Raw genomic sequence first — 10,323 nt, 5'->3', positions numbered from 1 at the left:
TTCACCAGCCTCGGGGCTTCAGAAGTCGCGTTATAGAAGAAAGTGTTTCCCGTCCCCGGAATAAAGTCCGGGTTGTCTCGTAGTGGAGTCAGGGGGCCATATGGGGTTGTTACAGCAAAATATTTTGTCGTCGCGTGTAGCAGTGCCAGTGTTGTCTCAGTCAGGGGGTTCAGGCTAATCTCTTCTTTTAGTCTGTTCAGGGGAATCAATGACAATCTATTCTCAGACAGCATGTCTTCCAATCCCACCCAGTCCTTATCGCTCTTATGGCATTGCCAATCGACTATCCTGGTCAGGTGGGCCGCTAACTGGTATTTCTTGAAGTCCGGAAGCCCCAGCCCTCCCTTGACCTTGGGTTTCGTCAGAAGGGCGAATCTAATCCTCGCCCTCTTTTTGTTCCATAAGAAATTCAACACCAGTGAATTTAATTTATGGAAGAAGCTTCTCGGAATCCGGACCGGTAGCGTCCTGAATAGGTAAATCAGTCTAGGTAATATTGACATCTTCAGAATAGCGGCCCGTCCAAACCAGGAGAACCACCGCGCACCCCATGAACGCAAGTCTTCTTCAATTGTTTTTAGCAACGGGGGAAAGTTAAGATCAAAAACTTTACCAATGTCTGGCGCCACCCACACCCCTAGGTATTTAAGCGCTACCTTCTCCCAGCGGAACGGGCAGTTCCCTTCAAATCTAGTTAGGTCTTCAGGGTTTAAGTTTATATTTAAAGCTTCAGATTTGGAGTAGTTGATTTTTAAATTTGATATGTAACCAAAGTTCGTAAAGGCCTTAAGTAAATTGGGGATCGGCGTGTGTGGGTCCACTAGGTAAAACATCAGGTCATCGGCGTAAGCCGCTACTTTAAACTCCCTATCTCGAACCCTGAACCCTCTGATCGAGTCCTCCCCTTTGATCGTTCTAATAAACGGCTCAAGGGAGAGTATGAATAAAAGTGGGGACAGGGGGCATCCCTGTCTGGTCCCATTTGCGATAGTCACCGGATCCGACAAGGAACCATTAACCCTGACTCTAGCCAAGGGATTTTGGTATATCGCCGAGAGCCACGACATCATCCGCTCTCCCATTCCTACCCATCTGCATGAGGCCAGCATGTAATCCCACGCAACTCGGTCGAAGGCCTTCTCCGCATCCGTGGACAGGAGAAGGCCTCCGAGCTGCCCTGCACGAGCGGCCTGAGTCAGCAGAAGCGTTTTAATAATGTTGTCTTTTTCCTCCCTCCCCTGCATGAAGCCTACCTGCTCCGGACCAATCAGGTCCGATAGTAGGGGGCACAGTCTGCAAGCTAGGATTTTTGTCAGTATTTTTAGATCTAAATTTAGTAGCGATATCGGCCTGTAGCTCGAGCATAGGGAAGGGTCTTTATTGGGTTTGGGCAGCACCGCTATATGTGCTGATAGGAAGTCGGGGGTGACCTGTCTGGGTATGGACAGGGAGTTCAAGGCTTTCTTAAGGGGAACCGAAAGGATATTCAGGAATGTTTTATAATAAATGGCCATGTAGCCATCTGGCCCAGGGCTCTTCCCAGTCTTCAGTTCGTTAACAGCCCTTTTAATCTCTTCATCAGAAATCTGTTCGTCAAGGAGAGCTAGGTCTTGGTCCCCAAGAGATGGGAGTCCACTTTTTAGTAAGAAGTCCGTGATAATTTGGGATCTGTTGCCGTCCAGGTCGGGTGGTCTATGTTGTGGGGTAGGTTATATAACCCCATATAGTAGTCGTGAAAGTGTGCAGCTATAGTTTCGTTGTTGACCGCTAAGGAACCGTCCGCATTCCGAATCCCATTGATGGTCTGTCCTGAGTGGTGTTCCCGAAGGGCTGTGGCAAGCAGTCGGCCAGATTTGTTGCCCCCTTCATAATAAATATTTTTTTTGAAAAATAACATACGTTTGGATTTAATGAGAAGCAAGTCATGTAGGTGTTTCCTGGTTTCCAACAAGTCTGTGGCCGTTCGTTCGCATAGTGTGCATTTGTGCAAAGTTTCAAGTCTATTTATTTTTTCCAATAGGCCCCTCGTCTCCTCTTCCTGAGCTCGCTTGCGTCTCAAACCTAATTTGATTAGTACCCCCCTAACAGTGCATTTATGTGCTTCCCAGAGTACCAGTGGGTCCGTGTCGGGTAAGTCGTTGGTCAAGAAATATTATTTAATCGCTTCCTCAATTTGAGGTAGAGTGTGGGGGTCTGTCAGGAGGGATGAATTTAATCTCCAGGTGTCGGATTTCTGTCTATGCAAATTAAGGTCCAGGGTCACCGCTATTGGAGCATGGTCTGAGATAACTTGTGTGCCTATTTTGGCGGCACTGATGACTGATAAATCGCGTTGGGACACAAACAGGTAATCTATGCGGGAATATTTTTTATGAGGTGCAGAGAAGTGTGTGTAGTCTCTACCCTCTGGATTCAATAAACGCCACGAATCTACGAGTTGTAAGGATTGCAGAAGCTTCTTGATCTGTCTCAGTACCTGAAACTGGACACATGACTTCCCCGTCAAGGTATCCGCTAGTGGGTCTAAGGGGATATTAAAATCCCCACCCAAAATGATGCAACCTGACACGAAACCCTGTAATTCCTGCATTAGTTTTTTGCAAAATTGTAAGTGGTTCCTATTGGGAAAGTAAGTGTTGGCCAGGGTAAGAGGCCTGCCCTTGTAGGAGCCTTTTAGGAAAATATAACGTCCCCCCGGGTCGGAGACCGTCTCGGATACTTCAAATGGAGTATCTTTACCCAGAAGAATTGAAACCCCCTTTGTCTTGGATAAGGGATTAGTAGCATGGAAAGCTCTTTTAAAGAATCTATTAGTCAGTCTGTGCGTCTGGCGCGAGAGAAAATGCGTCTCCTGAAGGAAAACGCATTGTGGCCTACCTTTTTGCAGTTCTCTGAGGACCGTGGTTCTTTTTTCCGGAATGTTCAATCCCTGTATATTGTGGGAGACCACCAGGGGCGTGGAGCCCAACGTTGAGTATGCCATTCAAGAAATTCCTTAGGCCTATAACCCCAGGCTTGTGTTCAGACTGGTCTCGCCCTCTGTGGTCTGGAGATCTAGGAAATCAATAAAATAAAGGTAGAACTAAAAGAAAAAGAAAAGAAAAAAAAAACCCTCGGGTTATGGACAAAGTACGAAACTGTTGTACCCTTTAATAAAGCAAGTCAACGCGTGGGAGGTATTAGAATCTAGTAACAGATAGGAAAGAACAGTGGAGAAAGAAGGAGAGGGAGGAATGAATGAAGAGCTGAAAGGAATGAAAAAGAGGTAGGGAACAGCAGACAGAAGATAGCTGTCCCCGAGTGTAAGTGAACAGATATTTAACCTCTGTGAGCTGTACTCAGCCCACAGGATTACAAATTAGCCTCTCGCTGAATCCGGCAAAGCGCCCGATCCTGGAGGGCTTGGTAGGGTCGTGGGTCAGTCCAGAAAGCGTATCGCTTTTTCTGGAGTGCTGACCTGAATAAGCGACTAACCAGGACACTGTAAAAAAAAAACAGAAAAATCAAAACAGAAGAAAATAAAGAACACAGTGTCTAAGAACAATCAATTAAACAGCATGCTGAAATGGGATAGAGAGTCAGCAATAATAAACCAATTATTTGTAAAAGAAAAAGCAAAAAAAAAAAGTCTGTCATCTTCGTTCTTCTTAACCTATAAAAGGAGAATACATTAAGGCCATCTAGGCAAGAGTCCGTGGGTCATCCTTCGTCTGACATTGTCTCCTCTGGGGTATGAACTTACATTACAATACCGGGTAGGGTCACGGCCACCTCTTGTTGGACCATCACTGCCCTGATAGAAGCTGTACAAAGTAATTGCTCACTGAGCACGAGGATAGACCAGTCTGTGGGTATGCTGGGGGCAAACAGTGAAGGAGATGCACACTAAAAAAGCCAGATGCACAGAGTTAGCCGGGAAACAAAGTTCATGCAATCCTCGAGGGGGCTGATGAGTGTGAAGCGTGTCCAAGCTTTACCCGCCTAAGACAGAAAGTGCAGCAATCCTCCCCCAGACTCCTGTGCCATGCCAAATCCTTCAAATAACTGGCTCTGCAAGGTTGCGCTCTAGGTACATGGACACAATAACACTGCTTGGGTAGTGGAAATTTCTAATATCGTCTTATCGAGTCATTACCTACCCAGTAGTTGCACCCCAACCACAAAACAAGAGAGTTAGTAGGTCACAGTATGAAAGGCGAGGTGTTCATTACCAGGGGTGGGCTAATGTGTGTCTTCCATAACATCAATCTCTAGCCCGCCCAAGACATACCCCTCGAAGCCATACGTTTTGCAGGGGTGACCCAAAGAATTCCCACGTAGAGCACACTGTGGGATAGAACAAATCAATCTAACCCTGGTCCCCCTCACTAGCTCTAGAAGGGGCACGGTGGGAGTCAGGGGTTCCCATGGCTGAGTGATTCCCTGGGTTGTTCCTCATGCGCTTCGGGAGGTGTTTTTCCGGCGTTGAACAAGCTGAACCAGGGGGCTCCTGGGGCCCTACCGATGGCAAGAACTCCTGGTACCAGTCCGGTAGTGACAGTGGTTCTATGTGCAGGGCCTCGCAGAATTCCGGAAGGTCTTGCGGGGTACGCAGGGAAAGCTGCTTACCTCCGTGTGTGACTACCAAAGCGAATGGGAAGCGCCAGGTATAGCGAATCTCCCTCATCCTGAGGACATCTAATAGAGGGCGCAGGGCTCTCCTATTGCGCAGTGTGATTTGTGATAGGTCTTGGAAAAGCATGATGGCTGCTCCGTTAAAGACAATGCAGTCATTCCTCCTGGCTCTTCTCATTATATCCTCCTTAAGGGGGAAGCTCTGAAGACAGCAGATTATGTCCCTGGGGGGGGCAGAGTCCGGTCCCTTCGCTCTGAGTGCTCTGTGGGCCCGTACAAAATCTATGGCGGTGTCTTCCTGTCTATCCAAGAGGCTATTAAAAAGTCTTCGTAGAGCAGGGACTATTTGATCCGGTTCCACCGACTCTGGGATCCCCCGTACCCTAATGTTATTCCTCCTCCCCCTATTGTCCAGGTCCTCTAAATGACGGTTCATTTCTATGAAATGTGAAGAGTGGGCCACCGCCACTGATTCCAGTGCACGCAGGGGCGGGCTGGGCCGGGGGGCAGGGTGGCAATTTCCCCCTAGGCTGCCCTAACAATATATGCATAATGGCTGGCGGCCACTGCTCACGATTTTTTTTCCTTTTCGGGTCAGGGCAGGGGCTGCAAGCTGAGGCAGAGGGAGGGGCACGGAAACTCAAGAGACACTCACACTCACTTATGTAGTGGAGGCCGCTCTGTTCCTGCACCTCCCGTCGGTCGCACTCACACTAATCCACTGACAGTGGAGTGAGAGCCAACCTGACCTGTCAGTTCGTGTGGGGGATTCCCCCCCTCCTCTCCTCCGAACACTGCAGCCTGTGTGAGCGTCCGCCCACTCTGTTCCCTCCCCTGCTTCCTCATTGGTAGAGGGAGGGAGCCCATCAGAGCCTCCAGCAGCTGCAAAGCATTGTGGGACATGTAGTCCCGGTGGCCTAATAGCAATTCCTGGGCGCAAAAAATTCCCTAGCCTGACCACAGGAAGAGAACAAACGAGAGGCTGCGGGGGAGCAGACTGTCACCCCATGAGGCTGATCCTGAGGACAGAGCAGAGATAATGTAAGTTTTTTGGTGAATGTGTTTTTTTTATTTTTTCTTAAAAAGAAAAGTCTTACACTATGAAGATTTCTCACTTCTTTCCCATTGTTTCAAGCTGGGAGCTGATATTATTAACCCCTTCATGCCTAAACCTTTTTTGACACTATATATATAATTTTTTTTTTTTTTTTTAGCAGAGACCCTAGAGAATAAAATGCCAATTGTTGCAATATTTTACGTCACACTGTATTTATGTAGCTGTTTTTCAAATACAATTTTTTTTGGAAGAAATACACTACCGGCATTTTCATCCCTTCCTGCCCAGGTCAGTTTTCATTGTGCGGTCATGCAACATTGTACCCAAATAAATTTTTTCCCACAAATAGAGCTTTCTTTTGGTGGTATTTGATCACCTCTGCGGTTTTTATTATTTGCACTTTAAACAAAAAAAGAGTGCCAACTTTAACCACTTCAGCCCCGGACCATTTTACTGGCCAAAGACCAGACCACTTTTTGCGATTCGGCACTGCATCGCTTTAACTGACAATTGCGCGGTCGTGCGACGTGGCTCCCAAACTAAATTGACGTTCTCTTTTTCCTACAAATAGAGCTTTCTTTTGGTGGTATTTGATCACCCCTGCGGTTTTTATTTTTTGCGCTATAAACAAAAATAGAGCGACAATTTTGAAAAAAACGCATTATTTTTTACTTTTTGTTATAATAAATATCCCCCAAAAATATATAAAAAAAAAATTTTTTCTCTCAGTTTAGGCCGATACGTATTCTTCTACATATTTTTGGTAAAAAAAATCGCAATAAGCGATTATTGATTGGTTTGCGCAAAAGTTATAGCGTTTACAAAATAGGGGATAGTTTTATGGCATTTTTAGTAATATTTTTTTTTTACTAGTAATGGCAGCGATTAGTGATTTTTATTGTGACTGCGACATTACGGCGGACACATCGGACATTTTTGACACATTTTTGGGACCATTGTCATTTATACAGCAATCACTGCTATATAAATGCAGTGATTCCTGTGTAAATGACACTGGCAGTGGAGGGGTTAACCAGGGGGTGGCAGTGTAGGGGTTAAGTGTTCCTAGGGGTGTGTTACTAACTGTGGGGGGGGGGGGGGGCTGGGCTTTCATTTAGTGAACACTGATCTCTGCTCCAATCACACGGAGCAGAGATCAGCGTAATTTGTTGCTAGGCAGAACGGGGAGATGCTGTTTACAACGGCATCTCTCCGTTCAGCCGCCCCGTGAGACGATCGCAGATATGCCCGCGGCGATTGAGTCCGCGGGACCCATGACCGGACTCACAGGGGTCCCAACCAGATTGGACGTACCTGTACGCCAATATGCCTGCCTGTGCCATTGTGCCGATGTACATCGGCGTGCGCTGGTCGGGAACTGGTTAAAAAAAACACAATATTTTTTACTTTTTGCTATAATATGCCAACTTAAGCCTTAACAGTTTAGGCTGATGTGTAATTTTCTACATATTTTTGGTAAAAAAAATTGCGATAAGCAGTAATAAGTTATTGATTTATGGAATTTTTATTATTTTTTTCTTTTTACTAGTAATGCTGCAATTTTTATTGTGACTGTGACATTGCGGTGGACAGATCGGACACTTTTGACACTATTTTGGGACGAGTGACTTTTATACAGCGATCAGTGCTATAAAAATGCACTGATTACTGTATAAATATCACTGGCAGGGAAGGGGTTAACACTAGGGGCAATCAAGGGGTTAAATGTGTTACCTAGGGAGTGATTCTAACTGTGGGGGAGATGGGACTGACTAGGGAGGAGACCAATCCTATATACTAGGAACATACGATCTGTCTCCTCTCCCCTGACAGGATGTGGATCTGTGTATTTACACACACAGATCCACATTCCTGCTCTGTCATGAGCGATTGCGGGTGCCCGGCAGACATCACAGCAACTGGGTACGTGCATCGGCTCCTCGTGACGTGTACCTCAGTGTACCGCCAGGAAGCCAAGGATGTCCTATGATAAAGAGCACACTGGTGACATCTATCATAGAACCTGGTCCAGGAGGCACGACTTCGTATGACAGAAGCCGCACTGGGTAAGCGGGAGATCTCCGCTCTGTGTTATCCAGCAGCTTTTCTCTCTCTAATCCCCATGCACTGAACAGACTGCATTGATGGGCTATGGTGAGGCTGCATTGATGGGCACTGACAAGGCTGAGCTGATGGGCACTGGTGAGGCTGCATTGATGAGCAATGATGAGGCTGCATTGATAGACACTAGTAAGGCTGCATTGATGGGCATTGGTGAGGCTGCATTGATGGGCATTGGTGAGGCTGCATTGATGGGCACTGTTGATGGTGAGCTGATTCGTGGATTAATGGGCCACTTGACTAGACTTGCCCCCCAGGCCTAAGGCTGCCAGCCCTCCCCTGAGTGCACGGATGTCTTTGTCTCTCCGTTTCCCTGCCGCCTCTGCTGCTGTGATATTCTCTGTGAGAACCAGCAGGTTGGTTTTTAAGTCCGTAATGGCCGCTGAAAATGTGGACTTAATGTCTGCAGCAAAGCCCGACATGTGGTCGTATGTGAGGGGTTTGGAGGAGTGAAAACGACTCCTACCTGTGTCCTCCGGAGCGGACTGAGAGTCCTCGCTAAAATCTTCCTCCTCGCCATGCGCCCGCGCCATCTTGTCTGGGCCGCCGGTCCTCAGCATGGATTGAGATTTGAAGATTTCGGTGATATTCCTGGCTGCTCCGCCACTTGGGTTCCGCCGGGCACTCGAGTGAGGGGTGAGCTGTGTTTTCTTGCCCATCTCGAGCTGCTGGTGTGGGACAGACTGTGCTTTTTGCCGACTCTCTCCCCGGAGCTCAGCTAGTGCGCCGCCATCCTCGCTGCTGGCCAAGCCACGCCCCCAGTCTTCTTTTTATGTTGTTGTCGTTGACCTATTTTTTTCCGCTTGTTCCCAAGGTGACCATCTTGGCGTTTGTCAAGAGAGTTGAGAGTGCTTGAAGATATTGTCTACGGCCACATCACCCTGAATCTGTTCCATCTCGTCTGATCTTGGAGGCTAAGCAGGTTCGGGCCTGGTTAATGCCTGGATGGGAGACCGCCTGGGAATACCAGGTGTCGTAGGCTTCTTTTTTTTTTCAAATATAATTTTTTCTCCAAACAGGGGAAGATGGTCCCCCGAGTACATAATGCAACAGAGAAATACAGAGCAAAAAGCAGCTGAACAATACTTGATACTGGTATATTTGCAACTGTGAGTCTGCCTTCCATCAATCATAATGATTCGAGGCACGGATGAAGTACTGTACCAAGATCCAGGGTCACACAAACCCCAGGTCCCTCTGGCATAATCCATCCAGAGGGGGGTGTGGGGCCGTCATTCCCAATTTTCCACTTTTTCCAAAAGAGAGAGGGGGTGGAGGGGGTGAGAGATAGGGGAGGAAGGCAGAAAAGAGAAGGGGTGAAAGATCAGGAAAGGAGAAGAGGGGACGAGACACGATGGCAGCCACTGCCCAAGGGGCCAGTCAAAGAAAGCTCAGAGCACTAAGGCGATAGCAGGCTACATCCTTCCAGCGAGAATATAAAGGTATTCCAGATGTCCCAGGTTTGTTTAAAAAATTCTTGTTTACCTTGTGATGTGAGTCCTCCATTTTTATTTTTTTTATTTTTTTTCAAATAACAATTTATTTGGTTTTCGTGGTCGCATAACAAAAGTAATAGCACAGGCATACAGCAGTGGTAACATGGCTTCCAAAACACAGGAGGCCCATTGTAAATAGACAGTGCAGAAGAATACAGTACCGGGAAATGCAGCGGGATCAGACCAACCGACCCAGGGTGCACAGCAGGACGGAAGACACCAAAAGTCAGTTATCCGTGCTGGAAACCAAAAGGCCACCCAGGGCCTGCTGCCTAGCTTATATGCCAAACTTAAAACAAAACAAGGACCATCAGTAGTATGAGCGAGAAGAGTGGAAAAGAGAAGAGGAGAGAGAAGGAAAGAAAGAGGGAAAGACATAGAAAAGGGAATAGAGTGCCAACGGTCCACATCACCATGTCCACACCGGTTCACCATCAGTCCTCCAGCAGCCGCCATCTCCCCCAGACCAGGTCATGCTCCTCAAGCCTGTCCCTCACCCTGGCAGTCATTTTCTCCATGAGCTCAACATCCTTGATCCTGGAGTAAAGGGCCTCCCTAGACGGGGGCAATGGATTTTTCCAGTTAAGGGCTATCAGGCAGCGGGCCGCTGTCAGGATGTGCCTAAGGAGCTTCCGGCCCGGCCTAGTCAGAGCGGGTTGGGACCGGCCCATCAAGAAAAATTTGGGGGAGTGGGGCACAGGAACGTCGAATAGACGCTGGAGCAGCCTACGAGTCGTAAGCCAGTATGGGGCAATCAGGGGACAGGCCCAGTAGATATGGAACAGGGAGCCCCGCTCCCTCAGACATCGCCAGCAGCGATCCGAGGTAGAGGGGTATATCCTGTGGAGAATATCCGGGGTCTGGTACCAGAAGAAAAGAATTTTGTAGAAATTCTCTTTGTACAATGTACACAGAGAAGATTTGGCTGCCTGGCGCCACACCCCCTGCCAGGTCTCAAGGGGGAGCTCCTCACCCAATTCCCCCTCCCAGCGTTTCATGTAGGAGTGCTTCCCCTTCGTTTGAAAGTGGTATGCG

At 47.7% G+C, this 10,323-nt stretch overlaps 1 pseudogene; it reads left to right on the top strand.

The window, feature by feature from the left end:
• The first annotated feature begins 8,655 nt into the window (after positions 1-8,655).
• On the top strand, positions 8,656-8,774 carry LOC143953196 (5S ribosomal RNA; annotated as a pseudogene).
• Positions 8,775-10,323: the final 1,549 nt, after the last annotated feature.

Source organism: Lithobates pipiens, unplaced genomic scaffold (genome assembly GCF_037356315.1).
Source record: "Lithobates pipiens isolate NorthernLeopardFrog02 unplaced genomic scaffold, aLitPip1_a1.2 Scaffold_10, whole genome shotgun sequence".
Taxonomy (NCBI): domain Eukaryota; kingdom Metazoa; phylum Chordata; class Amphibia; order Anura; family Ranidae; genus Lithobates; species Lithobates pipiens.
Note: the sequence above shows the minus strand (reverse complement) of the source record. Positions and strands in the feature narration are given on the sequence as shown.